The sequence below is a fragment of the Helianthus annuus genome, chromosome 4 (assembly GCF_002127325.2).
Source record: "Helianthus annuus cultivar XRQ/B chromosome 4, HanXRQr2.0-SUNRISE, whole genome shotgun sequence".
Lineage (NCBI taxonomy): Eukaryota > Viridiplantae > Streptophyta > Magnoliopsida > Asterales > Asteraceae > Helianthus > Helianthus annuus.
The window spans coordinates 112,803,571-112,816,067 of record NC_035436.2 but is presented as its reverse complement, the minus strand read 5'-3'; the positions used below and the strand labels follow the sequence as shown (position 1 = coordinate 112,816,067).

At 33.7% G+C, this 12,497-nt stretch overlaps 1 long non-coding RNA gene across 3 annotated transcripts; it reads right to left on the bottom strand.

Annotated features, from left to right (window-relative positions):
- Positions 1-4,003: 4,003 nt before the first annotated feature.
- LOC110936597 lies at positions 4,004-6,864 on the bottom strand. 3 transcript variants are annotated; one of them, XR_002590140.2, is made up of 6 exons: positions 6,592-6,860; positions 5,329-5,644; positions 4,824-4,923; positions 4,543-4,620; positions 4,353-4,461; positions 4,004-4,264 (listed from the first exon to the last, which is right to left on the bottom strand). It is a non-coding gene; the product is annotated as an uncharacterized LOC110936597 (long non-coding RNA). The 3 variants fall into 3 exon arrangements; XR_004891153.1 differs by having other exon boundaries at positions 4,824-5,644; positions 6,592-6,864; XR_002590141.2 differs by lacking the exon at positions 4,824-4,923 and having other exon boundaries at positions 6,592-6,859.
- Between the last annotated feature and the right edge of the window lie 5,633 nt (positions 6,865-12,497).

Below are 12,497 nucleotides of genomic sequence, written 5' to 3'. Positions count from 1 at the left end.
TATTATTCCAAAATTTAATAAATATAATTTAAGTTAAAATATTTATTGTTTTAACAAATAATTATATTATTTGAAATAATCACAAAGAAACGTAACTCAAAGACACTGAATAATACTAAGTCAAGGCACGACCCGCTCGTCTAATAGATCATAGTACTTTGTAGGTAGTCGTGTGCACACGAAGGAGCTTTGAGTTACCATTGATACGAAGAACGCAAAACCGTGAGTTCATGTTCCCCCTTTTCTTTTAACTGTTTCCAGTTTTATAACTTCGGGGGTTAGCTAAGGAAGGGTACTACTTGATCATGTGAGTGATGGGTATAACGCTTAAGACCATTAATCCTCGTTGTAGGACCGAGGGACATGAGTGATAGATCTATTTGGGTGTAGCGAGCCCACACCCATGTGGACCGGGGTTTGGCCCATGAGGTGACTATCTCTTATTCCCGGAGACAAATTTGCTAGGTTTGAGCCTTCCTGCATCACGTCACACATATTAATGGCCTTGCAAACCATTAATGATCCGTTTTCCTTGTCGCTTTCATACCAGGAGTTTACAAACATACATACATACTTTCACTGATTACAAAGGTTTATTCGTGCACACAAACAAACACATGAACTGGCTCAACTTTTGTTGATATTTTCAAACTACATGTATTTCAGGGAATTAAAGGTGGATCTGGCGGGCGTTTGGATGTTTCAAGTTGCGTTAATAATAAAGTTGTGTTAATAATAAAAGATGTCATCCGGTGTCTTAGGATTTGGTTAGTGTGTCTTATCCTGGACGAGACACATCTTCCAAAGTCTAGTTTTATTTAAAGTCTTTTGTGGAGTCCTTATGGAACTCTAAACAATTCGTATGGTTTGTAATTCGAATTTGAAGTCTATGTTTCAAGACAATGTTGTTATGTTTTTAAACTTATTTAATGGATGATCATCTTTAGTTTTATCATATAGTTGTTGTTATACAATGATATTAAGCAAGTCACACATAATCACGCTTCCGCAAAAGTCAGGGTGTGACACCAACAAGTTCGTTCACATTATTGAAATCGTCGTGTTTTATATAAACCATAGACTTTGTTTTTGAAAACTTGAATTCGGTTTAGCACATATGAATCACCCCGAAACAATTAAAAGCATCAAATAGGGGAACTATGTACTCACATGAGATTTGCAAAGTATCCTTGAATCAAGTGGTCTAACAAAGTTCGGGGAATCAAGGAATCAAGAAATCAAGTGGCACCTAGTATCGAATAACTATGTTAATAAGTCGGGACCTAAATCGGGGAATCGGATAGAATGAGGTCTTGTAAACCAAATAAGTGTTGGAACTCATATGATATGGTTTAACAAAGTCTACATTCTGATTTGGAATGAAACCTAAGTGCTTTTGACCTGTTTTGACCCGTTAAAGTAGTTTAAGCTACTTTAACGTGTCATTTGCTCAAATATGCGTTCGAATGGTTAAAAATGAGTTATGATAAGTCTTATATGCCAAAATATGTTTAATTTAGTTGCAAAATCAGTTTATATGTCAAAAAGTTGGTTACATATGTTTAAAAGGATTTATGCGCAAAAAGGGTATTTTGGTCATTTTTAGGCATATAATAATCGACTTATCATAATACTAACCAAACGAAGTGACCATAAGGTATAACCTCAGGAGGTTATTCCCTTACAACTATGGTCACAAATATGTGTTTGGTCGGATCCTAATAATCGACCAAACGGGTCGGGTTCGAATGTCAAAGCGGTGGTTAAGACCGCTCGACACTGAATCCAAATTGCGAGGTTAATTATTCATTTTTCATCCAAAACGATCTTAATAGAGGCTATTTTTCTTATTTTTTTATAACTTATGCATTAATTTTGATGCGTTTTGGAGTTATTGATTGTATGTATGCGTATGAAGATCACTTTGTTGTAGGTTCATCAATGTTCATTTAGTTATAGTCTTCTTGATGTTAATTGTAGATTTGTTGATGAAGATTTGAGTATGTGTTTTTGTTTCCAGATTCTTGATCGAGATCTAGGATCTAGGGTTTACTAATAATAATGATGGTTAGTTCTTCACTTGCTTATCAACGATCATGATTCATTTGTGAGTTTTACTTTAATTGAGTTAGCGATCACACATATGCTATTGATTAAATGAATCGAGTAAACTGCAAAAATGGTCTCTAAGGTTTGGTCCCTTTTGTCACTTTAGTCCAAAATTCAAAACTTTTGAATCCGGGTCCCTATGGTTTCAATTTTATTGCCATTTTTATCCAAAAGCAAAATCTATCCAGATTTTTTAGTTAACATCCAACTTTTTTGTCCTTTTCCTCCTTTTTAATGAATGGCAAAATGGTTTAGATTTTTCTTTAATTTGTTATAATAAAACGTTAAAAGACCATTTTGCCCTTCATTGAAAGGGAGGAAAAAGACAGAAAAACTGAATGTTAACTGAAAAAACCTGACCAGATTTTTATTTTGGATTAAAATGGCAACAAATTGAAACCATAGGGACCTAGATTAAAAAGGTTTGAGTTTTGGACTAAAGTGGCAAAAGTCACCAAACCTCAAGGACCATTTTCGCAGTTTACTCAAATGAATTTGATGAAATTTTAATTAAATTTAGGTGAAATTTGGTGATTTAATTGGTGTTTATGGAAGGCAATGCAAGTTTAAGAACAATAATTCTCAATAGAAGCTGCGAAATACGAACTAGAAGATCCTCAAAGCAGGTAATAGAGGGATTGTTCGGATGGGATTTTACTTCCTCAGAATGATTGCCGCCACTTTAATACGTGGAATCAAATAATAACTTATTAGATTTAAGGATATTTATGTAGGTAATATAACATTTACCATTGATGTAAACTTTGGATGGAGCCATGGAAAAGAGAGAGTTTTAATACGTGGAATCAAATAATAACTCATTTTTCTCACACTTTTAGGCGTTTTTCTTAAATTCTGACCCTATATATACATATATATAGGGGGAGAGAGAGAGAGAGAGTGAGAGAGAAAAAGAGAGAGAGAAGGGTTAAAATGAGAACGCTAAATATTGCGAAAACCGTTAGAACGAATGAAAAAACCACAAGAACTTGATCAAAAACAATTCAAATTCAAAATTTCTTTTTACTCTTATCATTATTATTCAAATACAATATTAGAAATTAAATTTACACGTTTAGATTCACAGGTATTCGTAAATAAAGAAAATTTACATCTCACTACAAGAAAACTGGGTTTTTAGTAGGCGCAAAAGCGTCCTAAAATGCTATTTTATAGAACCTTTCATTTAATAGGACCAACGGTAAAAGCGTTTCATGTAAAGGGGTTGTAATAAGTCCCGGAACTAAAAAAGCGTCCTAAAATCTCAAATAAGATTATGAAACCAATTTTATGGTCGCGTAATATGTCTTTGAATAACCAAAATAGTGTCCTAATAAAAATATATTAGGACACTTTTACGATGTTCTAACATGTGCTTACATATTTTTAATCTTTTGATACACTTATAAGCGTCCTTAGAAATTAATTGATAGGACCCTTATCATGTAACATTATAGCTAATTTAGTACCAAGAAAAGGGTCCTAATATACCAAATAAGATTATGAAACCAATTTTATGGTCACATAATATGTCTATCACTACAAATAAAAAGCCATTCAGTGACATACAAAAAGTGTCACAAAAACCAAAAAAGTGCCACTAAAGACCCTAGTTAGAATGAGTGGTACACAAAAGAAATGCCACTAGAAGTGGTGTCACTAAAGCCTTTTAGTGGCACTTTTTAATCCACCACTACAAGCGTTTAGCCTTTTAGCGGCACTTTTTATCTGCCTCTACAACCTTTAGTTGCACATAATTTTTGCCACAAAAATCACATCAAATTAATGCATTTTTAGTTTTTTTAATATTAATATTAATTAATTAAAATTATTATTTATTAACAATCTAAAACAAAAATAGAGCCATAAAATGTAGAAATCATAACATCATTAGTTCAAATAAAAGTTAGATCATCTTCTAAACATTCATACGTTTACAAACTAATGTCTAAAAAGTAGCAAACTAACTCTAATGTTTGAATAAAACTAACAAATGTTATAATAAAAACTCAAGACTTCATTGCCTTCATGAACCTCTTTTGCAATCTTTATGTGTAATGATCCCCATGTTAATTCTCTCTTAGCAATCATATTCCCACATCATATTTCTTCCTGCACTTACTAGTGCGACATCAACCAACTCATTGTATTCAACCTGAAATTTTACGATTAATGTTAAACGATTAGCTCTTGTAACTATAGATATTAAAGATGTAAGAGCAATTAATAAAAGGCAACCTCACCTCTTTTAACGTCGGTTTAAGCTATTCAACCAAAGATTGTGTGGCTTTTTCAGTACCGCTTATTAGTAGTTAAAGCAAGTAGTTGATATCTTAGAGCATAACTTCATATCTTAAAGGTTGAAACTAAAATTAGAATATCTAAAAGTAGTCAATAATATTGCTAAGTGTATATTTAAATGATAACCCATACCGTGCCAGAGGCGTCTCTTCCACCACATCGTAAAAACAGACCATCCGAGCGTCCACTAGCTGTTGCATACCTGCATACCTGCAAAAAATACAAAATCCGCTGAAATGTCCAAACTTATATACATATATTTAGTTTGAGTTGGTATGGTATCAGTAAATCCAAAAACCAGATTCATGCAACTAAAACGACAAATTTACCACTAATTCAAGAAAAGGAACCAAGGTATAAAAAGTTTTGCAATCTATACAATTATAATACGTAAAATTTTAAGTTTCATTTACATTGTAGCAGAAGGTTTGTCACCATCTGGATTTAACCTCTCATGCATATGATTTTTTTAATAAGTATCCAAACCCCAAGCAACGAACAATACTTTCTTTCCTACAAAAAAAATTATGCTATTAATAGTGATAGAAACTGGAAAATTTAAGAACAAATTTAATAGAACAATGAAAAGAAATAAGTAGTGATTCTAATCATGGGCGTAGTCAAAAAAAAAATTTCCTACGGGTTCGGAAATTTTCCAGACTTAAAGGATTCTACGGGTTTGATGGCGAAATTTCTACAGGCGCGATGTCAAAATACACCTATATATAACACTAACAAAATTTATGGTACGGGTTCGGCCAATCCCGTACCCTTCTATGTAGCTACGCCCCTGATTCTAATTCTAACCCACAAATAGCAAAATCAACTTACATGAAAGACTAGAGAAAACATGCATGCCATATAAAACATATACAACTGCACCGTATTTATGACTAATTCTATAAAATAAATCACAACCTCAATATATATAATCAAACCAGTGTTTTATCTTAGTTGGTTTCCAAAGCCCTTGGTTGATTCATCTTTTCCATGGCCGACGTTGCATTCCTCCATGAGACTCTAGCGTTCAGCGTTCCACCACCAATTGAAAGCCCTAGTTTTGCTAAAGTTCCCCAAGGCTCCAAGTGCTTCGTTCCCGCAGTGCCGTTCCTCAAAGATTGTTTGGCGTTAAGAAACAACTTTGGCACCAAATTAAAATCCGACATAAAATAGCCACGCATCACTATGGGCAGAAACCAAAGACATATGTGACACTTATCATACACGAACAAACCTGCATAAAACTCAACAATAAACAGACTTAAGTATGTCAAGTACTAAAAGATGTTACTCAATTACAGATTGTTAACGTTAGCATCAGGACAATTGAGTTAAAAACAAGCTGAACGCACAAAAACAGATTTCATAAGGTCAAATCTACAAAGTGGCTTCATTAATTAGCAACTACTTAAAATCAAAGACCAAATAATATTCATATTCATTAATGAAATTAAATATAATATATATATATATATATATATATAATGCAGAGCCACCTGTGAGTTATAGTTTTAACAAACCGTGAAATAGAACTTATAAATCGTGCAAGTCGTGAAATTGCATAAACATAGCCAGCCAACTTGGTTTGATTTGTGTTCTAGTATCTTTACCTCCACATGTAAAAAGGTAACTAACTTTCACATACTTCTAAAACGGGTCAAACTTCCAAAAACTTAATTCAAGGCAATTTGATCCAGCAAACTACTGGACAAAATGATCACCTAGCCGACAATTTTGACAAGGTACACTTTTTTCTTTTCTGATGTAAAGTTAATCTATCGCTGGCATGGCGCATGAAAACCGGTTAACTTTAAAGATTGCCATTAAAAATATTTTGAAAGTTTAAGTGCCTCTGTGAATGCATATAAAGTGCGTTACCCAAAACAGATATAAGGACACATATACTAGTAATTAACCTCAAATAGCACAAGCCTAACATTAATACAAGTGAATCTTGAAGAAAGTACGTATATACCGCTGATGAAAAAAAGATTTGCAGGCATAGGGTGAAAGCAAGTCCCAAATTGCTCAAAACTAGGGGCTTTATGGTCAAATAAACAAGAAGTTAAGAACTTCCTATACATAGTTCAAAACTACATTGAAGAAACAAAATTCAATCTTGTAAACATATACACTAAACTGATGTTTAAATGAATGTATTAATAACTAGAAAACCCCCACCTTCAAGAATAACTTTGGAAGACGATTCGAGAATCATCATTGATAAACCACCGTCGACAATCATCACCATTACGGTTCCTCTTGCTCATCTTCGTCCATAGCAGTTGTGTAGAGGAAGGAGATTGGTGATGAAACGATATTGGAGAGGTGGGGCGATTAGGGTTAAGAGTGAGAGAGAGGAGCCGATGTTGTTGAGATCTATGAATTTGGGACAAAAATTTGGGTAAGGGGAGTGAGAATTATGTTTTGTTTGGGGAGAAACGAGATCTTGGGAGGGAAATAATTTCATTTTAGGGGGAAAACAAAATTAATTGGGTTTTTTTTTTTTAAACGATGAGTTTTTTGTATTAGACTACACACTCTCTAAATTAGAGAGTCTCGTTGTCTTACTCCAACCAGACTATGTTGTCTTAACCGGGTCTACGCTGGCTTCAGAGTTTAGCTTAGGTGTTCCCTCAAGAAACCATACCGGCGGCTGCCACTTGACAGTCGTTGTGCCACCACAAGAGCATAACTCTCTGGCGTAACACACGGTGGGTTGCGGTTGGGGTTGTGTTCGGATTAACCCGCACATATTTGTGTCGTGTTCAGTTCATGTGTCATACACGATTTTTGGGTTGGGGTTGTGTATGGGTTTGTATAAAATTATTGGGTTCTAGTCAGGTTAGACTCGCCAACCCACGAACACGACACATTAGAGGTATATACTATGCTTGAAACGTTTTTGGTTCATTAGTTTCTTTTGAATTTTAGTTAGATGATAAAATGATAAAAGCGCATATAAAAATTGTTTTGTTACATTTAAGTTAAAAAATAATTAAAGAAAACAAAAAATGATAAAACCAAAAAATAAAAAAAAAAAAGAGAAAAGAAAGGAAAAACAAAGTTGACGTAAATGTTTAAAATTGAAAATTTTATAACCAGACAACCGGACATATTATGGGTCCACTGGTCGAACCGGATTAACAAACCGGGTTTATATAATCCATATTATTAATTTTATATATAAGTAAACTTCAATTTTTTAATCATGTAAAGTTACACTGGGTCATTAACCACATATGTTATCTTGTAGGGGGGCAAACGAGTTGAGCTGAGCAAAGTCTGAGCTCGACCAGGCTCGAGCTCGTTTAACATATGAAAACTCGAGCTCGAGCTCGGCTCGATTCGAGCTTTATTTCTAAAGCTTAAGCTCGGCTCGAAGGTAATTTTTCAAGCTCGAGCTCGGCTCGGGCTCGACTTGCTTAGTATTTGTTAATTAATTTTTATTAATTATTGTTATAGATATAATTTAGTTATTTTTTATATTTATATAAATGGTAAATATTATTATTTAAATATATGTTTAATATATTAATAAAAATTAGGGATGGCAATGGGTCGGGTTCGGGTCGGGTATTGATAATCCCATACCCATACCCGGTTGTAAAATCGTGTACCATACCCGACCCAATACCCGTCGGGTATATGTCGGGTAATTACCTGTCGAGTACCGGGTATACCCGCGGGTATCAGGTATACCCATTAGTTTGTTAAAAGATATACATTGGGATTTTCAAATACATTTTTTACTATTATAATCATTATATAATTTTATTTATGCAACAACTATTATAAATTAAAATATATACATTACATACATATAAGTTTTATCATTAATTAACACTAACTCTATAATATTCATACACTTATATGTATATACTTCACAACATACAAAATATAAATAATATGATCAAATACATTTGCTAAAAGAAAATTTATTTTTTTTCACATTATGAACATACTAAAATAAATCCCTAATAGATATGGGTTAATGGAAAATAAAAATCTAAATTAAAAACTTTGGGTATATGATCGGGTATATAGTTCGGGTAAACGGGTATGTGGTTTCGGGTAATCGGGTCGGGTATCACCTAATCCCATACCCGCGAAAATTTTTAAAACTAATCCCATACCCGGCCCAATACCCGTCGGGTATCGGGTATACACGTCCCATTTGTGTCGAGTTTCGGGTACACCCGTCGGGCTCGGGTATTTTTACCATCCCTAATAAAAATATATATAAAAACAAAGCTCGTTAAGGCTCGCGAGCTGGCCCGAGCTCGATAACCGAAGCTCGGGCTCGGGCTCGTTTATTAAACAAGCTTGTTTTTAGGCGCGGGCTCGAGCTCGTTTTAAGCTCGGTTCGTTCGAGCTTTTTTTCGAGCCGAGCTCGAGTAGCTCGTGAGTAGCTCGGTTCGTTTGCACCCCTATTATCTTGGATGCAAATCAATGATCTAGGAAATGTGGTAACCATTTTATGTCAAACTCAATGGAATTTTGTTTATTGATCATATCATGAACCCATGTTATTTGTAGACCAGATCATCTCCGTGTGCTATTTGCAGCATTTCGCAATTTGAGAGATTCTTGTTAGAGAATTGGCAGTTGTGTTTGCAGCAGAAAATAGGGTAAGTTTATTATTTGCACAAATGATGTTAATATATTTTGTTGCATAGAGGCACGTTCATTTAAGTATCATGTTGAGAATTGTGTGATCCACATAAGAACACATATACATAGTGCTTCATGAAAATAGTAACAAAAATTAAAAAATGTGTATTTATTTTGTATTAAACTTCTATTGATGTAAGTATTATATTTATGACAAGGGCTGCTCTTAAGTTCATTAGGGTCTTTCGTGCGTGTTACTCTTGTTCACCCTCATGGCGAGATCATATCATTACAGCCCTCTAAGACGTAATCGTTACTCTAGGTATATTCAATTAATGAAAATCGGGATGTGACGATTTTGACCCTTCTATCGATTCAGGTTATATTTAATCTTGAATTTGTTAAATAGAAAGGTTTTCTAAAAAGAAACTTAGGGCATGTTTGGCTAAGCTTATTTTACCTAAAAAGGACTTTCGTGAAAAAAGACTTATTAACTTATGACTTTTTAAAAAAGTGTTTGGATTAGTTTATATGATAGGAAAAGTCAATAAGTCAATAAGTTGCTTTTTAAAAAGTGTTTGGCTTAGCTTATTGATGTAAAATGATTAAAAACTAATAAGTCAATAAATTTGTTCAAAAAGTCACATCATCCTAACTTCTCAAAAATTACTTTTACTCCTATACAAAAAGTTATTTTGAAAAGTTCTTTTAGGTTTGCTAAACACAAAATTTCCTTATTAACTTTTTGAAAAGACTAATAAGTCAATAAGTTGGTTCAAAAAAGTTTAGCCAAACATGCGTAGTCGTTGGGGTGAATAATGCCCCACCCTAGGGCGTTTTGCGCCATGTGGCAGCGCAGTCAGCAACGGGGCATTATTGGACATTTTTACAAAAGGGGTGTAGTGGGGATGTGAGGCATTATGTTAAATGAGATGTAATATAATTAAGTAAAACAAAAACCATCAAAAAAAAAATCTTATAAGAAAAAAAATAGGAAGATGGAAGGTGATTGAACAAAGAAATGGGGGGCAGGGCGTGTTTTAAATCACGCTGGAGAGGTTTTTTTTCAAAAATAACGCCCAAACACGCCCCGGGGGTTGGGAACCGGCTTTATTGGGCGTGATTGGTGGCAAATTTTGAAAATTCTACGCCCACTACGAATGGACTTAGTATTCCAAAATCCCCCGGGGGTGGGGAACCGGCGTTATTGGGCGTGATTGGTGGCAAATTTTGAATAAATATTTTTTAAAACCTATTTATTCTGCCCTTCTTTTACTATTCCATAATAAAATATTTTAGTAAATGTTCAAAATTAAAAGTCCCTCTCAAGTTGATGTAAATGTTCAAAATTGAAAATTCCCTCTCTAAGTTGAATCGGATTTTGAGTCATAATTTTATCAATCTTTGGACTTATTACTTCCCCTCCTTCCCAAAATTCCCTCCAAAATAAGTTGTTTTCCCACTAACCCAAAATTTCCTCCAAACTAATTTGTAAAATTTGTCTCTTTTTCAAAACTTATTAATATTTCCCCTCATGGTTTCACCACTCGTGTTCTTCATGACTTCATCATCGTTAGCTTTGATCATTGATCCTAAGCTTTTGAATATGTATGAGCTGATTAGGTTGGAACTTTATAATTAAATTTAAATAAGTGAAAATAAAAATACAAAAACGGTCTTCTTAGCCCAATGGTTCTTATTTACGCATCTCTCCCAAAATAGTCGGGACAAATACTATTTTTTAATTACCAATAACTCATCCTTTATTTTCAAACTTTAGGTGTTCCTACATTAATCCTATCATTTATTTTGTTATAAAAAGAAGGGTTCGGCTACAAAGTCTATTTTTCCTACAAAGTGTAGAAAGTCATAAAACACAACAATTTAAGCCATAAAACACACTCAAAACCCACGAATAACAAAGTAAAAATCACTAAAACACAATATCCAAACCCTAATAGTTCATAAAAAATTCAAACACACCATCGTAGAACTATGAATATAAAACACAACATGATAATCAACATAAAACACACTAATGTTAGTTATTCGATAATCATAGCCTAATCATCCGGAACAAAACACAAAACCCACAAATATAGCGTTTTATTTATCTTCACTTTGTTATTTGTGGGTTTTGAGTGTGTTTAATGGTTGAAATTATGGTGTTTTATGACTTTTTACACTTTGTAGGAAAAATAGACTTTGTAGCCAACTCTCACCCATAAAAAGAAATATAATTTACAAATATCACATATGACTAACACAATAATTGAAGTTTTCTTTTACTATTTACAACTCAAATCTTTCTTTACTATTCTTTTTGCTTTCATTGAATTACACAACATTTTAAAAAAAGTGTTGCATCAGATTTTTAACAATGCAACTTTTTAAGAAAATTAATGTTGCAATTTGTAGTAAAATTCGTAGCTTTTAAATAAAAAGGTTGTATTTTCAATAAAAATTTGCAACCTTTTATGGAAATGGTTGCATTAGATCTTATAATGTAATCCTTATATCGAACGAAGTTGCATTAGAGTCAAATGCAACACAATTGAAAAGAGTTGCATCTAAAAAGTTGCATCAGCCTTATTTTCTAGTAGTGACCACCACCGTCGGCCACCACTCACCACCACCACCACCAGCAGCCACCACCACCACTACTCACCACCACCGGCCACCACCACCACCACTCACCGGCCACCACCACTACTCACCACCACCACTCACCGGCCACCACCACCACTCACCGGTCAATAACCTAGTGTTATTATAAAACTCTGGCGAATAAACGTCCTATAAAACTTATGTTTTACGACTCAAATATCAAGTGTCCTATTACTGTGTATTATAATAACACCATAATGATTAGCGTCCTATAAAGGTTAAATTTATAAGACCCAAGTGTTAAGTGTCTTTTTAAGTTATATTATAATAAAACTCTAGCGAATAAGCGTCCTATAAAACTAATGTTTTATGACTCAAATATCAAGTGTCCTATTACGGTGTATTATAATAACACGATAATGATTAAGCATCCTATAAAGTTTAAAGTTATAAGACCCAAATGTTAAGTGTCCTGTTAAGTTAAGTTTTAATATGACTTCGACTAGAAAGGGTCCTATAACACTGAACATTTATGACTTAGCTACAACGTGTCCTATTAAGTTATGTTATAAGAGTACCTTAGATGATCAAGTGTCCTAATACAGTACCACATAATGGGACACTAACAATTAAATGTCCTATAAAGTTCTTTATTAGGATCTACATTTTAAGTGTCCTATTAAATTATATAATAATAGGACCCTAAAAAATCATCCATCCTATTAAATAGTTTTTTAGGACACCGGTTAAGTAGAGTATATTATAAAAGGACCCCAAAAGTTCATTAGTCATATTAAATAGTTTTTAGGACCCTCTTTTACAAGCGTCCCACAGAAAAGGTCCTAAAAAGCCATTTTTGTTGTAGT